General features: G+C 37.5%; 1 protein-coding gene across 2 annotated transcripts in view; it reads right to left on the bottom strand.

The window, feature by feature from the left end:
• LOC131434972 (slit homolog 2 protein) overlaps positions 1–25,102 on the bottom strand; it is a 143,783-nt gene extending 118,681 nt beyond the window's left edge. For both annotated transcript variants that reach the window (XM_058602352.1, XM_058602353.1), the window contains exon 1: positions 24,514–25,102. The gene's annotated coding sequence lies outside the window, so the exon portion shown is untranslated. The remainder of the gene's footprint in view (positions 1–24,513) is intronic.
• Positions 25,103–25,349: the final 247 nt, after the last annotated feature.

The following is a 25,349-nucleotide window of genomic DNA, read 5'->3' as shown; positions in this document are numbered from 1 at the left end:
AATAATAATAATAATAATAATAAGAAAAATAATAATAATAATAGTAATAATAATAATAATAATAATAATAATAATAATAATAATAATATTATTATTAATAATAAAACAGATTAACCTGTTTATATGGCAACCCTGTTTCGCATGGCATATTTTTACACGGTCCCATACTAGTATAAAAATGTGTTCAACATTCGCTTTCGCATTGCCGTTCGTAATTGAATGTGTTAGTGACGGTACAAATCTGCTTTTCTACCTGTTTCGGTGCCATCGTTCTGACGGTGTCTCGTACATACAGAGTAGCTGCTTTAACTCAAATGACGCTATTTCTCACATCACATTTCAATTTATACTGGTAGCGGTGTACGGACCTCCCCTTCGCAGAACGGGAAACAGTGAGACGATATAAAAGAGAGAGTTAGTAGAGCGGCAGTCAGTAATACTGAATTGGCTGCCTAACGGTTAACAACTTCTTGTCGAATTTTCACGCGGAAACACGCACACAGGAGGAACAATTAAGGGCAAGGCAAAGTCCCGCTCGAACCGTGCTGGTCTGCAGTTCCCAGTTGGCAAAATCCATCGTCTGCTCCGGAAGGGAAACTACGCAGAGCGTGTCGGTGCCGGTGCACCGGTCTATCTGGCGGCAGTGATGGAGTACTTGGCTGCCGAAGTGTTGGAATTGGCCGGTAATGCTGCCCGTGACAACAAGAAAACGAAAATCATCCCTCGCCATCTGCAGCTGGCCATCCGTAACGACGAGCAGATGAAAACCCCGTCCTTTTCAGGACGACCACATAACTGTGATAAAGAAATATTTAGATTGCTTCAAGTTTAGCCAGTTCTGATACGCCTGGAAAGTAGAATGCGCAAATTAAGTGGAAACATTAATTGTCATACCGAACAGTGGCACAAACGGATCTAGAGTTCAACTAACAGCAAATGCACTCATAGGCTAGCACTCGTATCATGTCGAACAACCTCTTGAGTTTGTTATTTTTACAAATAGGACAACGACACGCTACACATTCAAACCAACCGATTGAGTTAGTCGGGCACAGAAGCCATAGTCAGAGTGAAACCCACCCATAAATTTTCCCATATGCTTTCCCTCCCACATACACGCAGATTCGTGTGTGAAATGTCATTGCTCTGTGTTTTCAACAATTCATCCATGCCAGCGTACCTAGGGTTTACGGGTTTAACCTCTACATTCTGCATTTCCAACACTCCGGCCGGTTCACTGGTATGGTTTGAAACACAAACACCTCCCTTTTCGCTACTGGCACAAGGAAAAGTGCTTTTTCTGTGTTCACCTCACTGAAAGGGTCGGATTAGGTTGAATTCGTGCAAGAACACTCATTTCAATAGCAATGCTACAATTAAATCGACGATGAGTACTCGACAATGATTGTTCCGGAAACTATTTAATAATAATAATAATAAAACAGATTAACCTGTTTATATGGCAACCCTGTTTCGCATGGCATATTTTTACATGGCCCCATACTAGTATAAAAATGTGTTCAACATTCGCTTTCGCATTGCCGTTCGTAATTGAATGTGTTAGTGACGGTACAAATCTGCTTTTCTACCTGTTTCGGTGCCATCGTTCTGACGGTGTCTCGTACATACAGAGTAGCTGCTTTAACTCAAATGACGCTATTTCTCACATCACATTTCAATTTATACTGGTAGCGGTGTACGGACCTCCCCTTCGCAGAACGGGAAACAGTGAGACGATATAAAAGAGAGAGTTAGTAGAGCGGCAGTCAGTAATACTGAATTGGCTGCCTAAAGGTTAACAACTTCTTGTGGAATTTTCACGCGGAAACACGCACACAGGAGGAACAATTAAGGGCAAGGCAAAGTCCCGCTCGAACCGTGCTGGTCTGCAGTTCCCAGTTGGCAAAATCCATCGTCTGCTCCGGAAGGGAAACTACGCAGAGCGGTGCCGGTGCACCGGTCTATCTGGCGGCAGTGATGTAGTACTTGGCTGCCGAAGTGTTGGAATTGGCCGGTAATGCTGCCCGCGACAACAAGAAAACGAAAATCATCCCTCGCCATCTGCAGCTGTCCATCCGTAACGACGAGGAGTTGAAAACCCCGTCCTTTTCAGGACGACCACATAACTGTGATAAAGAAATATTTAGGATTGCTTTAAATTTAGCCAGTTCTGATACGCCTGGAAAGTAGAATGCGCAAATCAAGTGAAAACATTTGTTCTAATAATTTGTATAAAGTATACTAGTATAAAGATGTTTCTAAATCAAAATTTTCTGTTTCGTATTGCGAGACAGCGTTACTGTCCTGCCGTAATTGAATGTGTTAGATATCATGATCAAAAAGCGCCCCATACTAAAGAATGCAACTCTTTCGCACGGCATATTTGTGTACTAGTATAAAGATGTATTCAACATCATCACTTCCACTTTCGCATTGCCGTTCGTAATTGAATGTGTTAGTGACGGTGCAAATTAATTTAACTTCTCGTGTGTGCCTTGTTTCGGCAACAGTTGCTCGGAAAATGGTAGGAAAGCGATAAAATTCAACTAATTCTTTATGATTATTTTTAGCACTTAAAAGTGCTATTTGAATTTGCTGGAATTTTCGGCTGCCTTTCATCCGGTTCTCGCTGTCATCGTGCTGACACTCGTGCTTTAACTTAACTGCCGCTATTTTTCACATCACCTTTGTTAGAATTCCTTTCCTGTACGCAGAACGGGAAACAGTGAGACGACAGGTCCACGATGTTGCTCTCGTGTGTCTTGTTTCGGGAACAGATGCTCAGCAAATGGTAGGAAAAATGAAGCACTCAACTTTTATATGGATGCTCTTGTATAGATGCAGACATCTCGCGTTCTGATTGGCTGGTGCTGTCATGGGTTAAATCAAACAGGTTTTTCAATAGTGTACTATTGAAAAACTTCAATGTTGTTGCAATACACGTTCAAGTTGAAAAATTTCGATTCTATTGGTAGTTAGATTATATAAATCCTTCTACAGATCACTGAGCTATGAGCTTCCAAAATACGAGAAAGGCAAACGCGCCATATGAATTATCCTCTGACACTCGTTTGTACCAAACATTTAAGAAAAGTTTAATTTTGAACTATTTAAGATTATGTCACACAACTGAAAATTTTATCATTAAATTGTGATCATATTTCCGATGGCATGTTGCGAGAATTATGTTGATTCATTAGATACAACAGAAGATATTCACGATCAAAAACTTATCACTCTCTCAGAGGGTAAATTTTGAAAAGGCGCCCCATAGTAAAGTAAGTCGTATTCACGACAAAAAGTTCTACTGATTGGTGTTTGGACCAATTATGGCTAAACTAGGCAATTCTATGTTTCGCATATATCTACAAAAAATAGTTAGCAGATAGTTTCCATCATCGTATGTATCGTGCTACGTTTTACCCAAATTTTCCCTCGAATATAATTTTATGTTGAATTCAGATTTACAATCCCGAAGCAGATTCAATATGACCTATCAATAATGGTTCATATTACGTAGAAAACTTCAGTGATTCAAGTACACATAGTAGAATGACAGTACTAGCCCGTTTAACCCCATTTTACCCCAATGTGTGTAATAAGATGTATCTCTGGGTGAACTTTATTTAGTATTCCGATAGGAGGCTGATTGCGGTTGGTTAAAATCGATTGATATTACAAAGAAAGACTTAAAAATAGGATTACAAATAGATTCGATGACCACACGAATCATGTTATACCGTTTTACTCCATTTTTTGTTTAATTGAGCCTTTTGATAAATATTGATCTACAATCCGGAAGAAGATCCAATACGAACTATTAATATTGGTCCATATTACGTAAAAAACTTCAATGATCCAAATACACATAATAGGAATGACAGTACTATCTCGTTTATCCCACTTTACCTCAATTTTACTTGTGTTACCCTCTTTTCTAATATTTAATGAAAATAAGAACCATAGCTACCATATTTCTGCTGCCGATCAAAGAGACAGCATAGCAATTTTATCTTGTTCTTAGTCACACTAGAAACATTTTCCAAATGGGGTAAAACGGTATAACAAGATGCGTGCGGTCATTGAATCCATTGAATCCTATTTTCAGGCCTTTCTTCGTAATATCAATCGATTTTCATAAACCGCAATCAGCCTACTTTCGGTATGCGAAAGAAAGTTTAACCAGAAGTACGACTTTTGATATAAATTGGAGTAAAACGGGTTAAAAAGGCTAGTACTAGCATTCCTTTTGTGTTTAATTGAATCACAAATGTTTTGTACGTAATGCTTCTGGATTGTAGATCATATTTGAACTAAAAATTATAACTAGGAAAGAAATGGGGTAAAACGGTACAACGAGTTTGCGGCTGTTCTTAAAACTGATGATTTGTTAGACTTTTTTACATCAGTAGCACTCTGTTCGCTCTTCTGCAAGTACTTCGGTTTTATCTTATATAGCTAAGCTTGAATACGATACAGTAGAAAAAAGAAACTTAGGGTAAAATGAACATGATAGCGTTTTGTGCAGTCTTTCTAAATACAGTATAAAAAAGAAACTTGGGGTAAACATGATAGCGTTTTGTGCAGTCTTTCTAAATACGTGGAATCAATTTTACTGACCATTTTATACCAAAAAAGTGCTTTGTGGTCAGCTGAATCTTGCCTCCAAAAAAATCGTCGCGTTACAGTTTTCCCCACTGTGCATCGTTTCTACTAATCGAAAAACAAAAATGACAGTTTAGAAAAACAACAATCGATTAACGATTTGTTTTAGTCGCCTTAAGATGTAGAGCCGTGTTGAGTTGAATTTGATCATTATCTAACGGGGAAAACAGATTGAAAAAATGTCATGCGAATGAAACTATGTAATGAAAACCACGAAAATGTTACCACATAGACGGGACTTGAACCCGTAGCTAACTCCTAACCGGGGTAATTGTTTTGCCAATTAAACTACTCTGCATATGAAAACATATGAAGAGAAAGCCCAATTTGCTAGAAGAACCAAGCACGCTTCGCTTTACTTGGTCACCAAAGCATTCACTTGCAGTCCTATCTCTATGGAAACACACTTGTCAAAAATCCACGCTATTCTGCTTTGCCGCCAACCACTCATTTGAGATTTTGTTTTTGTATTTTTTGCTGCCGATGAAAACTAATTTTTTAACAATCGAATTCAGAAAATTAACTAATATAATTTGGTTGTATTGGGATCGCGCATGGTTGTGTGTATTACATAACATTTAATTTCTCACCAAGGATGTAGGATATTTTTTCGACAAATAAAACTGGTGCTGAGATTTTGTTTCGAATCAGATTCTAGTGAAGTGTGATTTTAATTCGTCGAATTGAAGCAAATATGAAGATTCAGTTCATACATATTATTTTGATTTTTTCTTGGGATAATATTTTCGTTCTTCTTGGGATAAACCGATCATATTCCAACGAGCTTCCAACGAGCTACATCCCAATGAATAACTCAACTCGTGGTGTGTCGACTCATGAAATCTTTTCCGATCCGTACTAAAACGAACTGACGATTGTTGCGGCCTCTGCAATCCGAGAAGCCAATTACGTTTCCAGTAGAGGAATTATCGATTCCCATTTGTTTATCACAGACAGAGACCGACCTTCAGTGCGTCAATATAGGAACCAAAGCCTCACTGGGAAACATGATACTCTGAATGACCCGATGGATCAAGTGAGGTCGAATAATGAAACACCGCACAAGCTGCTAATTAGGTCGAACCGGGTAGACTGTATCGAACACGGCACCAAAGCCAGTCACATTATTTACGGAAGACCGGCATGGTAAGCCACTGTCCACTCGGCAGAGGAACCCGCACCGGACACATCGAATCAACTCTAGTAGGTAATTCATTTTCTGGAGAGACTTATACGGTTGAATACGGTTTGTGGCGACTGCAGAAGTCGTCTGTCTTTCCGGCTGTGATTCAGACTCAATTGAATTATATTATTGCGGCTGCGACGGCATGTCCTACGACGCATTAGAGGAAAACGTATTTCGGCGTGCATTAATCTAATCGAATTGTTCTCAAAGTAAAGCGCTCGTTGGGGTTTCGCTTTCTTCTTCGGTTACTGCACATTGCGTTGGGAGCTTAATTTGATTTAAATGATGAATTCGTTGTACTACCGCGGCTCGGTTACCAGTCGAACTCGTTATTATGCAAATTGGCACAATTGATCCAATCATACCGCGCTTTAAACAAGACAGTTCTAAGAAGAAACATGTTGAAAAGTATTTGACAATCCATTTAGTCATCAAACAATTCAATTAGACCGAGCTTGTTTGTTTCTACCACTTTTTGGATGGATTTTATTTTCCCAGTTTTTCTCTGCTTCCGAGAGCTAATTCTTTTCGATCATGATTATTGCACTTTAAGATATCAAAAGAAAAGTTCAATACTTTTTCAAGAATTAGAAAATCAGAATTGGTCTCTCCATCCGTGCAAAACAAATATTTTGTCATACTGAAATCGTATGCAAAATTTAATCCGAATCGTAGTATGTGAAATCTGCTAACTTGCTAATAATTTCTGGAGTTGCTCTTTTCTAATATTTTTGTTTAAAGCTTGTTATTTTGACAAATCTTCAAACTTTAGTTTGATACGACTTACTTTACTATGGGGCGCCTTTTCAAAATTTACCCTCTGAGAGAGTGATAAGTTTTTTTTTGGCAAAGGGGCTGTCCGTACACCGCTGCCAATAGCAGGTATAAAACGAAATGTGATGTGAGAAATAGCGTCATTTAAGTTAAAGCAGCTACTCTGGACGTACGAGACACCGTCAGCACGATGGCACCGAAAACCGGTAGAAAGGCATCCAAAAAGTCCAGCAAGGCCCATTCAAAGCACTTTTCAGTGCTAAAGATCATCATAAAGAACTAGTTGAATTTTGTCGCTTTCCTACCATTTTCTGAGCAACTGTTGCCGAAACAAGACACACACGAGAACCATCTCAGATCTAAATGCAGATCTTGTTGATTGTGACAATTCAAGGCACTTTTAGTGATCATGAAGAGTTAATTAAATTATCAATATTTCCTACCAAAAGATTTATCAAGATGAAAGTAAAAATAATTTGCACCGTCACTAAAACATTCAATTACGAACGGCAATGCGAAAGTGGAAGTGATGATGTTGAACACATCTTTAAAATAGTATACAAATATGCCGTGCGAAAGAGTTGCCACGTATACAGATCAATATGTATTTTTGTCGTGAATACTTTAGTATGCGGCCGAAAACAAAAATGAACAAAGGTTTCCACTTGATTTGCGCATTCTACTTTCCAGGCGTATCAGAACTGGCTAAACTTGAAGCAATCTTAAATATTTCTATATCACAGTGATGTGGTCGTCCTGAAAAGGACGGGGTTTTTGTTCGACTCCTCGTCATTACGGATGGCCAGCTACAGATGGCGAGGGATGATTTTCGTTTTCTTGTTGTCACGGGAAGCGTTACCGGCCAATTCCAACACTTCGGCAGCCAAGTACTCCATCACTGCCACCAGATAGACCGGTGCACCGTCACGCTCGGCGTAGTTTCCCTTCCGGAGCAGACGATGGATTCTGCCAACTGGGAACTGCAGACCAGCACGGCTCGAGCGGTACTTTGCTTGCCCTTAACTGTTCCTCCTGTGTGCGTGTTTCAACGTAAAAATTCCATGAGATGCTGTTCACAGTTCACAGCAGTCAATTCAGTATTACTGGCTGCTGCTCTACTAACTCTCTCTTTTATGTCGTCTCAGTTTCCCGTTGTGTGAACAGGAAAAGGAATTTTGGCAAAGAGGCTGTCCATACACCGCTGCCAGTAGGAGGTATGAATCGAAATGTGAGAAATAGCGTCATTAAAGATAAAGCAGCTACTCAGAACGCACGAGACACCGTCAGCACGATGGCATTTATAACCAGTGGAAAGGCAGCCAAAAAGTCCAGCAAGGCCCATTCAAAGCACTTTTCAGTGCTTTTCAGACAATTCAAATCACTTTTCAGTGCTAAAGATCATCATAAAGAACATGTGGAATTTTGTCGCTTTCCTACCATTTTCTGAGCAACTGTTGCCGAAACGAGACACACACGAGCACCATCTCAGATCTAAATGCAGATCTTGTTGATTGTGACAATTCAAGGAACTTTTTAGTGCCACAGATAATCATGAAGAGTTAATAATATCAAGTCAATATTTCCTACCAAAAGATTCATCAAGATGGAAGTAAAAATAATTTGCACCGTCACTAACACATTCAATTACGAACGGCAATGCGAAAGCGAAAGTAATGATGTTGAACTTATCTTTATACTAGTATGGGGTCGTGTGAAAATATGCCATGCGAAACAGGGTTGCCATATATACAGATTAATCTGTATTTTATTTATACATACATATATGTACAGATTAATCTATATTATAGTAATTATTATCATTATTATTATTACTATCATTATTAATATTAAAATGATTCTTGCATACCGAAGATCGTCGATACATTTCAGACCAGGCCATTGCAATTGTCTCGTACTGAAATTTCGAGAAGAATCAGATATCTTCGAACTTCATAGCTTCAATAAAAATAAACAACAATTTTGTCGTTCCTAGCCCCCTATATTAGCATATTAAAAAGGAATTGTTTCAAGTTTGGAATATATAGTTGTAGAATAGTAGTTGTTTAATGTAACTAATCAGTACTTTAATGTAGGTGCATCGCTTCAAACTCTGTTAGTGAAAAAGGGGAAAGCTTGCATAATTCATACAATCAAACAACTAACTGATATTCGGAAAAGTGATGGGAGCGTGCCAGTTTTTCTTATATTCACGACATCCAGTTATGTCTATGACATTACCCACCCGCCTTTTTAACAAAAACGAAATTATTGTTTGAATATTCAGTAGACATTTAGGCAGCTTCCAGTTTCACATGAAAAATTTTCTTTTAAACACCAGAATACAATTTCACAGATATCAATCAATAAACAAAGCCGTTTTCGGGATATTTGGATATGAAACTGAAAGTACTTTTGTAGAGTTGGAAGGTATTTGTAGAGTTGCACAGTTTTCTTTGAACCGTTGTAACTCGAAATTTATTGAATGTTTAAAAGTGTTTAGGATGACCATTTTACATTTAGAATTTGAGGTGCCATAAATTTTTCTAGTTGTAAGATCTGCAATTTTTAACGAAACTAATTTTCTAATTTTTGAGATATATTTTAATTTTTTCCAATGAATGTTTCAGAGTGCCCACTTGATTTTCTATAATTTCATTTTAGACATCATTTAGGTTACATTAATGGTTGGTGAATTTCAATGATGTAGAGAAAGAGCATGTAAAAATGGATACAGCCTAAACTATTTTTGAAAGGAAACCGCTCAAACCCCAAACATTGACGTACGTCCTTCTTTAAAAATCAATCTTGAGTCGAACCGGTTTCTTCATTTATACAAAACAAATGCCTTGCTAAATGGTCATATTTCGTAAAATTGCTCATAAAAAAATTGACTTTTTCTGTTTAAGTGCTGATAATTGGGTTCTATTTGATCATTGAAACTACTTTTCAAAAGAATCGCTGACTTTTTTTCATTATAGTAAAATCAAAATTTTTGTCACTTTTTCATCAGAATCATACCACAAATAAACATTTTGAATGAAACTTTACAGATCTTACAATTAACCTAAACTTATTGTATGTTTTATTATCAGTATCAAAAATACATCTGAATTATTGCTGCTATTATTCATGGATTTGTAGCGTATGGCTATTCGGCTCCACTTATCGCTGTGTTCGTTAGGAAACCATCAGTCTAGCCATGAAGAAAATTCATATTTTTATACCACATTTGAAAGTATATGAACTGGAGACCCAGACGACTCCGAGGTGGTTCTATTGATTTTCATTTCACTTGATATTTGAGGCAACCGCTCTACCAAAAAAAAATGAAAAAAAGTCCTGGATGGTTAGATATTATCGGGAAGATTTACATATTTCTCAAATTGTCAGATGTATTTCTGGTATTATAAAATACTTTAATAATTTCTCGCATTATACAATAATTTAAATATCATATTTTTTCACACTTCCGATTTTGGTCCCACTCAAGATGTTTGAGTAATAATTGAAAAATGTTTGAACTCGTTAAAGTTCTTCGTATTAGTAACTTTTAAAAATGTGGAAACCCGCATTTTTTAGTTTTTCTTAAAATATCACATTCAACTATGCGTTCCCATAAAAACTCTGAGAGTTATTTTTTATTGTATTTATTTATTTGGGAGCAGGGAAAAACTCACTGGAGCTGCCATTTACAATCTCTCACCCCAGCAGGCATAAAACCTCCTCATTTTTTTAAATCAACAGATTATTAAAACCCAACAGATACAATTAATAGGGCTTAATACTAAGCAATATTATGCATCCAGGCGATGGTCAACAGCGACTGGGGGGATTGGAACTAAATCAGGTGCGTTGAAGGCCGCACCCTCCTGTCCGTGTGGATCCGTGGGAAACACCCCAAGTCACGAAAGCTCGGCCGGTGGCCCGCTTATTAGACAACGACCAGAGCGGCTCTCGGAGAGTTATGCAGATAAGAAGGAGAGAAGATGAGAGAAGTGTATGTTGTAGTAAATTGAATTGAGAAGGGGTTTGAAGGAAAGAGCGTGAAAGAAGTTAAAAGCGGCAAAAGATCATGTTAAGTGACTCCAAAGGTAGCGAAGAGATGGAGAAAAGAGGGAGCCAAAAGATTAGTAACGTCATTAAGATCTAGTTAGTTCCGAAAAAGATGGTGGACAGCCAGGAAATTGAAAGGGTCAAGCGGATGTTAGAGACAAACCTAAGGGTGAATATTATTCGTAGCATTGGTTTGAGGATCAACGGAGAATGGGAGTAGACTTTCCAAGGAAGCACTTTAAGTACTTTTAACAGGTTATAAGTTTTTAAGTACTTCTAACAGGTATTAAATTTAACCCCAAAATCAAACTTAGCGTTTACGTATTGGAGTTGGGAAAACTGTTTGAAATTATGTTCAAAAACAAACCTTTTATGGTGGTGCAAGACAGAATAAAATCAAATACACGAAAAAATCGATTGAGTTGACAAAACATACTGGAGAAAGGTTCATTATAGCCATAATTTGTGCAAGCTGATTAAATTCTCAGAAATTTATCAGTTCGAAGATTTCGAGAATGGATATCTAAATTTGGTTTGCCTAACAATTCAGGGCAATCAATTCGAGATTGCAACCGATCTGCTATGAAAATTGTTATGGAGATATCTTGGTGAACGGATAACAGGTCTAGATCGATCAGTTTATAGTGTTCCTGATAGCTTGGAAGGTTGATAGGACACGAAGAGCGAAGAAAAGAAATTTGTGCTAAAAAGATTCGATGCCTATGTGTAAATTGATGTCGAGGCCCATGACTATTGGCTGATTTATTCTGTCAAAAGTATTCAATACTAAAAAATCCAAAGGACCAAACGCGGACTCGTGAATAATAAATTTAAAATTTGTCTCAGTTCCCGGTTCCGGAAACAGTGGTCGAATACTCCAAAATGGAAATCAATTCAGTTTTTTCAAGACGGCTGCACCGATTTGCACAAATATAGGCTCAAATGAAAGCTATTTAAATCCCACAAGTTTCGACCCTGGCTCCGGAACTACAGACAGAAATGAGTTTGAAACTATGAACTATCATTTAGAGTGACAACACAAAATGAAGCATTTTTTCAGTTTTGCAATCACTGAATGGAAGCCAAATAAATGAGAAACTCACAGAAAAAAAATATTGTTTGGAGTAGGGAACGTTACCAGCGATTATAAATAACTCTCGTACCCAGTGCTTGAGCGGAAAATAGATACGGAGCGAGAAGACCAGTGTTGGTTGTCGGATGAACAGAGAGGATTTTCGGATATAGGGTACCGGTCGTGAGGCGGCTAGGATTTAGATCACTGTTCGATGTACGCTTACCATGGAAGTTGTCCATCAATGTCAACTTCCCTTTCTGAGCAGCCTAGATAGCCGTGTAGTGTCGGTAGCGGTTTCCCAACTGGCTAAGAATAATGCTACGGTCCACTTGTACCGGTGGTATAAGTCCACCAAACAGGTAAGCCGTGTGGCATCCAGCGGAATTATTTTCTCCCAAGAATTGATCCACTGGTTTCCTGTTCCATGTCGTAAAAGGCCACAAAAATAGGAACTACTAAGTCAAGGTGTATTTCCGTGCCGAGGACTGAATGGCTGTAGGAGTTTAAACAATGCAGTCGTGAAATTGGTCTGCTCACATTGACTTCAGGATTGAAAGAGCTTGCATGGCTTTCGGTCAATGTAGACGAGCTTTTGGAAAGTCATGGGGACTCAAACCCAGATACATTCATTGGATCTACACAACTATCGTTGGAACAATTTTAGCATACGGATGTCTTGTATGGTGGCAGAAAGAAGAAGTTGCGATAGTTCAGTCACAGCTGAATCATCTTCAAAGGATGGTCCTAATGGCGATGACAGGATCATTCACGACAACTCCTACTGCTGCTCTAGAGGCGCTACTGTGCATTGAACCACTACATGTGTTCCTAAAACAAAAAGCATTATCTTGTGCATACCGTCTTAAGGTTACAGGGCTTTGGAACAGTAACCCTATAGACTATGCTACTAGCCACACTCGCTTGTGGTCTCAAATGGTTGCCTGGGATGAGTATTTACTTGCTACTAGTGACCTAACCCTCACATGCAGTTTTCCCTTCAAAACATTTAATGTGAGCTATCCTGACTGGTTATTTGGAGCGACAACTTGATGAACACATAGTTTGTTATACGGACGGTTCTCTGTTGAATGGTCGTCCTGGTGCTGGTGTCTACTGTCGTGAAATGAGGCTGGAGCAGTCTCATTCACTTGGTAGATACTGTACTGTGTTCGAAGCAGAAATCTACGCGATTCTGTGGTGAACGAATCTATTTCTATTCCGACAGTCAGACAGCTGTAAAAGCACTCAGTTCGAATGATTCACGGTCGAATCTAGTGATCGTATGTCGAACTCAAATTGAAGTCACTTTTGTAAAATCTCTAAAATCTCTCGGGGGTTGGAGATTTTATAAACTGTGCATCGTTCATCAGAAAGAACGCACATAGTAACAAACCTAAATAGGTTTTACAGCAGACTGTTCGGGACCTCGTAGAGGTTCAGAATTTACTTCTGCTTTTTTGTGTTTTTTGTCGTCAATTTTTCCCATCCTCCCAGTCAAAACCTTACCATTTCCTTTCAATCCTTCCTTCTCATATATCGGGAAAATGATACTAAACACAAACTGATGGCAAGGCACAAATCTCTAAATATCAAGGGGAACGTGACATTCGAGCCAATTTGTTCTGATTACTGATTCCTGGTTGTCGGATGAACAGAGAGGATGTTCGGATATAGGGTACCGGTCGTGAGGCGGCTAGGATTTAGATCATTGTTCGATGTACGCTTACCAACTCGGTGCTGTTGTAGAACTGCGTCTACCACTGCTCAGGGTGGCGGAAATGGTAAACGCGTATGCACGGATTGCATAAGAACAGAGGTTCGAGTCTTGCCTCTGAGTGTAATCATCTTTTCTGTGGGTTTCTAATTCATTCGGCTTCTTCAATATATATGTTTCCACTCAGTTATTGCTAAACTGAACTGGATTATGGCGAACCAACTAAAAAATTAAAAAATCGGGAAAGAATTTTTTTCTTTAAATTTGACTGCAAACTGATAGAAATTGTAAGCCATTTTAGTTGTTGGTTAAACGAATCGACTTCGGTTAAAGCGGTTCCCAGTTTCCGGTAAACCGATTTATACAAACGTAAGCTCAAATGAAAAGTCTAATGTTTTCAAAGACTGACATTGAATTTTATCTTGGGGATCCGAAAAGACAGGGTAAACTGCACTCCAAAAAAAATTGAATTTTACAGGTGACTTAATCCCTTCCACGATGTATTTCATAAAGACCTAATTTGACAAATGACGGAATATTTTATTTGTAATGACTTAATGTTAGATGAGCTTGAATTTTACTGGTTTCGACTGTAATTTGCGTTTTGCTAGCAGGTGCGACTGTATGAATTTAAATGCACCTTTTACCAACCAAGCAGATGCATGCTTTTGTGGCTCAGTCGATGAACAAACGTACTTGCGATCCAATGATTCTCGGTTCAAGTCGTGGCGGTTGCTGTTAGTAATTTTTTTATTTCAATGAATTTCATGTCATGGAGTCTTAGACACAATATTAAAAGTTCTTCGACGTAAATTTGCGTGAATTGCGACGCTCCATTTATGTGCATCTGATAAGATGTAAAATCACAGGGTTTTTTTTGAGTGTGTGTGTTTAAAATTTCACACCGTCGTTCTGAATGACAATGCGAAAAAGGCAATTGTAGTTCGGTTCAAAACTGTTTCAATTTGTAGTTTATGTTAGTTTAGTCCCGAACAGACTAACTGTAACTTTCTTATTACAATTCAAGACTAAGGGAACAGTTTTTTGAAGAAAATTACGGTAATCAATATTAGAATATGAGTGAAAGGAGAAAAGCATAATTACACCACTAGGGGGATTAAAACGATAGTTGGTTTAGAATCGTTAGAAACCAAAAACAGAAAGAATCATTAATTGATCTGAAATCACAAAAAGAAGAGTGAAATAAATAAAAAAATAAAACCTAGCGATTTCCGGGTTCTAGAGGGAATTTTACCTTTCTGTTTTAACAGGAGGGGCTCGGGGCTCGAACAGACGACATCTGGCTTCTAAAAGACCAACGCCCTATGCATTGAACCGCAAACTCGGGTTTGATGGTGGACGTACTGAATTCAAATCATATTCTAATTTAAAAGATTAGATTGTTTGCAAATGTAAATTAAATTACGAATCAAATATAATAAGTATCTAACGGGAAAACAGAATGGAGAATTGACATGTGAATTATGTAATTATGTAATGAAAACCACGAAAATGTTACCGCAGAGACTCGAACCCGTAGCTAACCTCACCTGTGGTGGATTTTAGTTGTACCCTGATTAAAATTGTACCTTCCGTACGACTGTTGTGTAAACGGGCTGGTTTTTTGTGTCTAACGTACGAGAAAATATAATCAAATTTCGACCATGATTTATACTCGCTACAGTACAATTGCGATTGCGGGAAAGGCAAGCAAGCGAGATTAGTATTACTTCTGGATGCTCGTTGATACCAAAAGTATGAGGAAACATGATTTTTAATTATTCGTTGTTATTCTGTATTGCTGAAAATTTAATGAATGATAAGACTACAGAGATTCGCAATCAAAAACTCAACCCTTTCACTTATGGTGAATTTTCAAAAGGTGGCCCATAGTAAACTGTGCTGTAGTCACGTCAAAAAGGACTGAATAATTCTAGTTTGAATGTGTTTTTCTTAGTTACAAAACATAAAACTATGCCAAAATCACTGCGCTCCAATCATCCATCAGCTTCTAACCAGTAAAAATTGCTACAATCCACGCTACTGGCTGTTGCAGTTCATTCGAGACTAACGCATTCGGCCGCTGGTATTTATAGTCGTTATGAATAATTTTACGGTCTCACTTTTGCGTTATGTTTGGACATACTGAGCTAGACGACACATTCTGAGGCAATACACCATGCACAATGAGATAAATGCAATGGTCGCCAGTTTGTTCTACCGGATCGCAAATTCACGGTCGGGAATTTGTTTGCACAGTGCTGACCCGGCGGTCATCAATCCGGTATCAGTTTCGTCGAAGGCGCAATGAAGCAAGCAGGGAAGAACTGAATTATACATATTGCACTTTGGTGTGATACAGCGTTAAACATATTTGTTTAATAATTCCGTTAGGGGGACTGATCCGGTACCAATCTGCTTGAAAACGTGGTATACATTATGTCGTTCTGCCATGTGGAGGTCGTTGTCAGGCTCCAGTTATTTATGGTGAGTAGACAAATTTTCTGGAGCAAACCCGTGAAGGTGGTCTGCGTGGTGCAGTAAAATAGGTCCTCGTAATCAACTAGCCATACATACATCGGTGAACGATACTCGCCGAAGGTCGTGTGTCTCGCTGGGGCAATTTGCCATGATAAATGGTTCGGAATAATTGGGTAAAAAATACTTCCTCGTAGCGAAGTGCACCTTCGAGAGGGGACGATCGATGCCATAAAGAATTTTGCGCCTTTCCGCTGATGGAACCAGGAAAACAGTGCTGACAGTCGGAAACGGTGGACACTTATCGTGATGAATGAAATGTGTTTGTTGCTTTTCGGGCTGGGTTACCCAGCCCAGAAAAGCCGTTCCTTTTGCCACTAGTATGGTCAAACAACGAAAGAACAATGCTGTTCGGTTTAAATAGGTCTAGTAGTAACTAGGGCCTGACTTTTGGGACGAAACCCAAAACGTGTACCAATGAAATTTAGATCGAGTTGGTTCTCTCGATTTATTGATACACTCAGCTTCGATTTCACTGCAAGGCAGAATATTGCATTTACGACAAAATCTGTAGCACTCTGTAGTATAGAACAATAATAAGGCTATACGTTTTATTATCGTTAAAACTAACCTCAATTTCTAACATCAATTCACTCATATGCACGAAAGAACACTGCACAGTGGTCCGGATCCACAATTTAGGGGGACAAAAACATTTGTGGCTTAGCCTTATACTTTAGAGCTATGGTGTCTTCAGAACAAATGATCAGTGAAAGATAAGCCATATTTTGAAGCATATGGTATTAGGGTGGTTCTTATTATTAGGGTGATGCAAAAATTATTTTCCGTATGTGTTGAGATAGAGGACTGCACCCTTCGGCAGAATTGTAGGAAAACTTATATCAAGCAACTTTGCCGAAGACACTATTGTAGTATCTCTAACGGTTTTAGTGTTACAGCTATTTTAATAGAGCAACTTAGGGTGTTCCTAACAAAATCAGATTTTTTGCTCTAGCTTTCTTATTTTTCACTTCTCGTTTTTGGTGTCTTTGAATATCTTTTAGAGTTCATTGAAACCAATTTTTTGATGACTAGCGCATCCAGGTAGCGGTTTCTGAACCGAAGTTATGAGCAAATCTAGTTCAAAAACAGATCATTTTTAAACTGTTATATCTAACATTGAAGCAAATGAAAAAAAAATCTGTTTCTTTCATTTGATAGAAAATACTTTTGAGCATGTTTATGAAAAAAATGGCGGAGGAGATATTTTTTTAAATTTTTTAAATTGTGTTTAAACATTGGGTTTTTTCATTAAAAAATGCTCTTTCATGCAAGACATTTATTAGCTATATATTGAAATAAGGTATTGCTGTCTTCCAGCGTGTTAAAACTAATTCAGCTGCATAATCGGGAAGGAGGTGTACACTCGCGTTGGTTGTTACTCTATTCGATAATGCTATTACAGGATCAGACGTTAAAAGAAATCGTTTGAATAGATCCTCTAGATTCACTAAACGATCGAATTTCTACGAATGGAACTGCCTATACTTGCGGATTGATTTATTTCGACTCTCTTGCACTTCCTTACTGTACATTATTTGCTATCTGATTGGTTCCCTTGCGATTAATTGTTTAGCAAGAAGGCTGGATGATCTGGAACAACAGTTATCCTTCATCTGTTTCCCTTTACCGCCCAAAATAATCATCTTCCTAAAGGAAAACACGGAACTAATAAAGCAGGAAGTGGACAAAGTAAATACAGAAATTGCAGAGCTTTCTTTTTTTTAAAAAAAATATCTCCTCCGCCATTTTTTTCAAAAACATGCTCAAAAGTATTTTTTTTTCAAATGAAAGAAACAAATTTTTTTTTCATTAGATATAACAGTTTAAAAATGATCTGTTTTTGAACTAGTTTTGCTCATAACTTCGGTTCAGAAACCGCTACCTGAATGCGCTAGTCATCAAAAAATTGGTTTCAATGAACTCTAAAAGATATTCAAAGACACCAAAAACGAGAAGTGAAAAATAAGAAAGCTAGAGCAAAAAATCTGATTTTGTTAGGAACACCCTAAGTTGCTCTATTAAAATAGCTGTAACACTAAAACCGTTAGAGATACTACAATAGTGTCTTCGGCAAAGTTGCTTGATATAAGTTTTCCTACAATTCTGCCGAAGGGTGCAGTCCTCTATCTCAACACATACGGAAAATAATTTTTGCATCACCCTAATAATAAGAACCACCCTAATACCATATGCTTCAAAATATGGCTTATCTTTCACTGATCATTTGTTCTGAAGACATCATAGCTCTAAAGTATAAGGCTAAACCACAAATGTTTTTGTCCCCCTAAATTGTGGATCCGGACCACTGTGCACTGGAATCAGCATAAGGTATGCAAGGTGTAGTGAAAAGAAAAGTTACAAATCTAATTGCTACGATTCTGCTAATCCACTAAAAATCCTCCAAGGCAAAAGTTCTTTCCCTAACAAAAATATACTCTTGGAAAAAGTTGAGAAGCTTTGGAAGTTTGAAACAGAAGAGAGAGACTGATAGTACCTATTATGTTTCTCCGGACAGGATCAGCCTAGTGGCAAAGACATCATATTAACAAGATATCAAGCTCTCACATTTCCCGAACAAATCATTGGCAACATCCTTTTTTGCGAGCATGGTGCCCTCAGGCGAGTCCGCATCGAATCTCGTATATAGAAGTAGGGGGAGAAATGTTAAATTCGTGCGCGCCAAAAACAGCAGCACTGCGCACCCATACAATTGACATGATATGTTGAATGTGATGCCGTGCGATGGCGTTGCTGAACTGAAGATTGAGAGCGCTCCAAGCTGACAGGGTCTGCTAGTGGCCAAGTTGCATTCGGGGGCTAAAATGGAGCACCAAGAATAAATCCACGAGTCGATGTAGAACAATCGCTCACACACATGCACACGAATAGCCTTTGGCACCTGAAAATTTTTCTCACTACCTCTGACTCTGACTACCTTGAAATAATTAATAATTAATAATTTAACACTCCGAATACCAAGGGGGTAAAAAAGTTGGGAACACTAATTTTGACTGACTATATTTTAGCCATTTTTGGATCGATTTGAAAACTTTGCTTTACCATTAGAAAGATAAATTCATTCGGAATAAAATTCATTTGAAACGATGGAAAACCGAATATTCTATTCAAAGTTATTATAAAAAGTTCAAACTAAAGTCTGCTGAAAAAATGTGGATACGCTTACTTTGGCTGGCCACATCCCAGCTGTTAGAAGTCCGATTTTAAAAATTTGTTTATCATTAGACAGATACGTCTATCACAACATAACTGGAGCAGAAAATTTTTCAATTACACTTTGTTAATGAAAGTTATGATCAAATACGTAACCAAAAGTCCAAGCATAAATTATGCAAAACTTCGTATTTTTAACATATCTTTGAATTCAAAGCGAAGACATATGCATTTTAAATACCAATAGATTGCATTAGACATCAGCTATATGTTTTAGAAGAAATCACTTTCAACTTTACTGAATATGTCAAAAAAAAATTCGATATTTTTTCACAGAAATTTTAAAATACTAGTAAAATTCGAAGAATGCTAAATACAGCTAAGCATTTTTGTACACCAATCAGCTGCATTTGATACCAGCTATAATGTACGGGAAAAAAAAGTTTCAAATTTACTAAAGAAAATCAAAAAATTAGATATTTCACAGAAATTTTAAAATCAAACCTGTTTGACACTTAGCATGAAATTCATATCGAACAGTTAGGCATTGTTGATCACCAATCGATTGAATATTGCTTCAATTAAAATTATTAACAGGAAAATCTATCATATTTACTAAAAATCTCAAGAAATTTTGTATTTTTACAGAACTTTTTGCATCTTAGAGTTTTTAGTGACTGAGCAAAGCACACATTCAAGAATGTTCGTTCAACCGACTAAATCTACTTTCAGCTAAAATTTCAAGAATTTATGTTTTACCAAAAATCAATAATTTCACAGAAGTTTCTAAAATTGAAGGAGTTGTAGGCACTTACGTGGATTTGATGTAAATGTACGTCTAACAAATTTTCCTTACCAACTCAATGAACTTAGCAACGTGCCATATTTTAGGAGTTAAATCTCATATTTCCATCAAAATCTCAATAAATCAACATTTTCGTGGAAATTTTCGAATTTAATGTATTGGAAAATGTAAAACAAACATCTATGATCTTTTATGTAGATTGAATTTGGTATTAGCTAAAATTTGTAGGAAAAAAATAATAATTTATATACTAAAAATCTAATAAAAATTCGATAGTTTTGCTTACATTTTCAAATCTTAACATTACTAGGAACTTAACGAGGAATGCAAAGAAAACATTCAAGCTTTTGTGTTCATAAATCGATTGAACTCAGAAACAGGTAAAATTACGTACATCAAAACGAACAACGCTTGGATATTTCTTAGAGTTTTCGGAAGAAGGAACTCAACAAATTTGCCAAGAAGTGTTTGTGGCAAGCGATCTGCGAAAAATTTAAAATTGGTTTTTAAATTATATACTTGATATATTGGTGTTAAGTCTGATCCGCTCTTGTATATGTTGTCAAACTGCTACGCGTATAATTGAGCCACTCCACCATCCCGAACCCCTATTTTTGTGAATGTATACATATTGTAACCAGATAATAGTACGAACTTGATTCTAATGCTAATTGCGGTGAAAATATAGATTTTTTAATATTTTTTACAAGAAAACGAAATTAAAAAATGAAATGAGAAATGAAATATGGAAATATGAGATTTTACTCCTAAAATATGACACGTTGCTAAGTTCATTGAGTTGGTAAGGAAAATTTGTTAGACGTACATTTACATCAAATCCACGTAAGTGCCTACAACTTCTTCAATATTAAAAACTTCTGTGAAAATATCAATTTTTGGTAAATACAAAACTTAAATTTTTGAAATTTTAGCTGAAAGTAAATTTAGTCGGTTGGTACACGAACATTCTTGAATGCGTGCTTAGCTAAGTCACAAAAAATTTAAGATTCAAAATTTTTCGTGAAAACACAAAATATCTTGAGATGTTTATTAGATATGATAGAATACGGTAAAAAACTTGTAGTAGGTAATTTTAGAGACATAACCGCGAGATTGACGTATAACTGCTGCCGACAAGGGGTAGATCACTTTTTGTGCTACTAATAAATTATCCATTTCAAGTAAAATCTCATTAGATCTTTTGATCTTTGGATTCGGAAAAGAATCGAAGATTACCATTTCTCCAACTCTAACACTTGATCAAAATCGGTTGCCTCACGTTTGGCGAACGGCGCCCAAAGTAAATCTGCCACGTGCTTGTGTGCCCTTCTTTACTGCGCTAACATTCTGCACCGAGTCGTGGCACCAATTAAAATGGACGTCGTATGTATCAGTGACGATACTTATTCTGTTCTGTAATTTAATTTACAATAATTAGTCAAAAATTCTTCGTAAATTATAATTTATTGATTTTGTCGTGAATACGACTTACTTTACTATGGTGTGTTTTTTCAAAATTTACCCTCTGAGAGAGTGATAAGTTTTTGATCGTGAATATCTCTTGTTGTATCTAACGAATCAACATAATTTTAGTTACATGCCATCGGAACTATGATCACAATTTTATGATGAAATATTCAGTTGTGTGACATAATCTTAAATCATTCAAAATTGAATTTTTCTGGAATGTTTGGTATAAACGAGTATCAAAGAGGATAATTCATAAGGCGCGTTTGCCTTTCTCGTATTTTGAAAGCTCATAGCTCAGTGATCTGCAGAAGGATTTATATAATATAACTACCAATAGAATCGAAAATTTTAAACTTTAACGTGTATAGCAAAAGCATTGAAGTATTACAATAGTACACTATTGAAAAACCTGTCTCATTTGACCCAGCCAATCAGAACGCGTTCTGAGGAAGAGAACAAAATATCTGCTGCTGTACAACAAATTGTTCGAGAAAAATGTTCCGAACAGGCAGGAACGAATCCCGTTTAGCATCCCGATAGTTTCTTTCAATGAAATGCAAATCCGAAATGAAATAATCGACATTGAAATTCTGTAAGCGGCTATTTTTATAGCCGTTAGGACCGCCCATTAGTAAAAAAGCTATCAGCCGTTCTTATGGCTTTTTAAAGAGCTATGAGGATTTCTTGCTCGCAAATCGAAGGTAAATATCCTCAGTTTAGTGCAAATCTAGAACTGTTTGATTTGATTTGTGCACTGTGTGAAATTCACAGTAATCGAGAACAAGTGAAGCCTTCTTTGTTTTTGCCAAAAATCGGAAAAAAGGGGAATGCTTGCATAATTCATGCAATTGATCAACTCATTGATATTCGGAAGTGTAAAGGAGCATATCAGTTGTTTTCGTATTCACGACGTCCAGTTATGTCTCTGACATTTCCCACCCGCCTTTTTTTTCATAAAAAAATACACCATTGAATCTACACACAATCGCACGAAAGCCTGATTGTAGAAACAAGACTAATTTGCTTCGAATCAAATAACAATTTGTTCCAAGCGAAATAAAATTAGATCCAGGAGGAAATGAAATATATTTGAATTCAAAGCACAATGTATTTGAAATCGATATTCATTTTTTTTCATTTTTGTACACGAAAAATTAAAATTATTCACTTCGAAGTAAATATCACATGGATTTGAACCAAAGGGAAATGCAAATAAGCGATGATTTGAAATAAAACTGCTTTGAAATCAAAGTGTAATTTATTAAAAATGAAAATAAATGTTCCTGCGTGTGGCAAGCAAGTTTAAAAAATTTGCCACAAATTGGCAAAATTACACAAGCAAATGATAATGGCAATAGCCAACTCATGTTTATAATAGGACTACAAAATCACAACCTTTAACTTAAATCTCAACTATGTAAAAATAAATCAAAATCCGGTGACTAAAATACATTTAAAAAGGGATTATTTTGAATCGTCCATCGCCCACAATAATTAACTCTTTTTCTTTTTTCGAACAAAGGTTTCAACCTTGATGTCGTTCGTTTATCCGGGTCAGAAATGAGATGAGAGGTTTGAGTATCGAGCCCTGGTAGACTGTGTAACGATGATCTTATCCATAACGCTATCCACCGCGTTAGTTTTAGAGTAGGAATATAAATCAAAATTAATCAATTTTTTTAGCAATTTAATCAGCTCAGTATTAAATTTCATCATACTATCAAAACATTCAAAAAGAAATGCTGATTATTAATCGGAAATCATACTGAAACTAGACTAAAACTAAATTCAACGCGAAATCAATGCTTCTGTGGGTTTCCAATGTTATTAAATATCAGTTCTGCAGACTTCACCCATTGCTCTGTAACCGAATATCCTCTTTAACTGTTTTACTCCATGGAACAACAGGCACACCCGCAGTCAAGTTACGATAAATCACATAATCACGGTCCTATGGTGCACGACGTGTCTTCCCAGCGATGATACCGTTCAGCTTGCAATTTTGCTGAACCCATTATAGACAGTAATTTCACCTCATCTTCGTAACGAGCCGCCATACCACCGTACCCGAAGGTCTATTCTGCAACGAATTTGAAAGTACCACTCAAGACTGTTTTCTGTATTCACATCCATGAAATAACATTTTTCCTTGGTTTTGTATTCTCGTTAACAAAAATAACACACCACACATACGCATACTTCCTCGTTCTAAGCAACTGGCGGCGGTTGCGGCCACGACAATGACGATGACAACGACGACGACGACGACGACGCAAATCACCTCCCACTGCCACCCATCGTCAGTTTTGTATCCCTGGTTTCAACCTGTCGCTGACCTCCCCCCCCGTCTGCACCCCTTAATGGCCGGCACTGCAACACAGAAAGCGGCCAATTCATTCAAATTATTCTTTATTCATTTTTTATCAACCACTTCCATCGTCCATTCACTTGTTCCTATCGCACTCGAAATGTGGGACCGACTCCCTAGAACCGGGATGGAACTTGTTTGTCGTGTCGTGATAACAATAATGTGCACCAACACTTGAGAGTGGTTATGATGATAATATGTTAAAGTAATTCGTTCTAATCCAGAGCCACTTTAATTCAATTCACGAAGATGATAAAATTTTGCTTCACTAGTTGCCTTTGTCCGCCGTATGAATTTGTTGCTCCGAAGCACGAAGCTACACCGTGAAGAATGAAATTCCTTCATCGCAAAACCGAAATGGTCGAACATCACGTAATTCCGTTAAGATGAGTTAGATCCTCGACTATTTTCTTCTTCCGCTGGATACTTTATCACATTTTCTGACACCGGCCATAAATTTCGTCTTAAGGGAGAACAGCAAATGAGCCGAACACAACATTTTTACACTTTCTCATCGTTCAACTTTTATTGCCGTTAGAACGTCAGTGAAACACGGGGAACAATTATTCAACCGCACATTTTTCGACCAGAACAAAACAACAAAAAAAAAATGCGAAATAATTTGATTCATTGCGAAAAAATTAATGTACTTAGAAACCAGAGAAGCAAAGCATTTGCAAAAAAATTTCACCTTTTTCGGTTCCCTTCCGGATCGCCGTCGGTCGAACCCTTCGTGGATGCCTTTTTCGCTGGTCTTTTGTATCAGCCACAAAATGAAACTCAAGTAACACTTCCTATCCTTTTTGGTATGCAATTCAATTATTCGTGCTCTATTACTCGCTCATGGTAGCGATCTGAGGCACACCAGCACACTAAACCAGCCGCGGATGAAAGAAAAGGGGTGTCTCTTGCCAGAGAAAATCGAGACTCTGCACGCAACGGAAGTAGCACTGTAAACTCGGAGGTTTTTCAACTCCCGCGCGAATGAAACACAAAGTACATAAAACACACACGCACTCACGGAACAAAGGATGGTCCAAAACACGCCTTCAACCAAGCTCCAGAGAAGGATGCGAACGTTAATGTACGATGATATCCTGCGATACCGCGGGTACCACAGGAGGACTTTTTATTATTTTTTCCTGTGTGTTTTCAAGTAAAGAACAAAACAAAACCACGTCCAACCAGAAGCGAACGATTTTCTCTACTGAAAAACTGAACTAAAACCGAACTGTGGCTGACTGACTGACTGAGTGACCCCACCGCACCAGTCTCGACAAGGCTGCGTCCATTCATTATATATACGGGCGGCTCTCCTGAACATGCAACGAAGTCACCCCAAAAAAACGATCCACCAGTTGCCGGAGTGCGGGAGTCAAACGAGCGAATGAAACCGGAGACAGAGAGAAAACTCGGCTCATTCCCGTGTGCTCTCCACGGCGAAAGGATAACACGAGAAGGACAGAGAGAGTGAGAAAGCACTGCTACAGGGTGTATCAGCTGGGAGTTTTTCTAAGAAAGATGTTC

The sequence above is a fragment of the Malaya genurostris genome, chromosome 3 (genome assembly GCF_030247185.1).
Source record: "Malaya genurostris strain Urasoe2022 chromosome 3, Malgen_1.1, whole genome shotgun sequence".
Lineage (NCBI taxonomy): Eukaryota > Metazoa > Arthropoda > Insecta > Diptera > Culicidae > Malaya > Malaya genurostris.
Note: the sequence above shows the minus strand (reverse complement) of the source record. Positions and strands in the feature narration are given on the sequence as shown.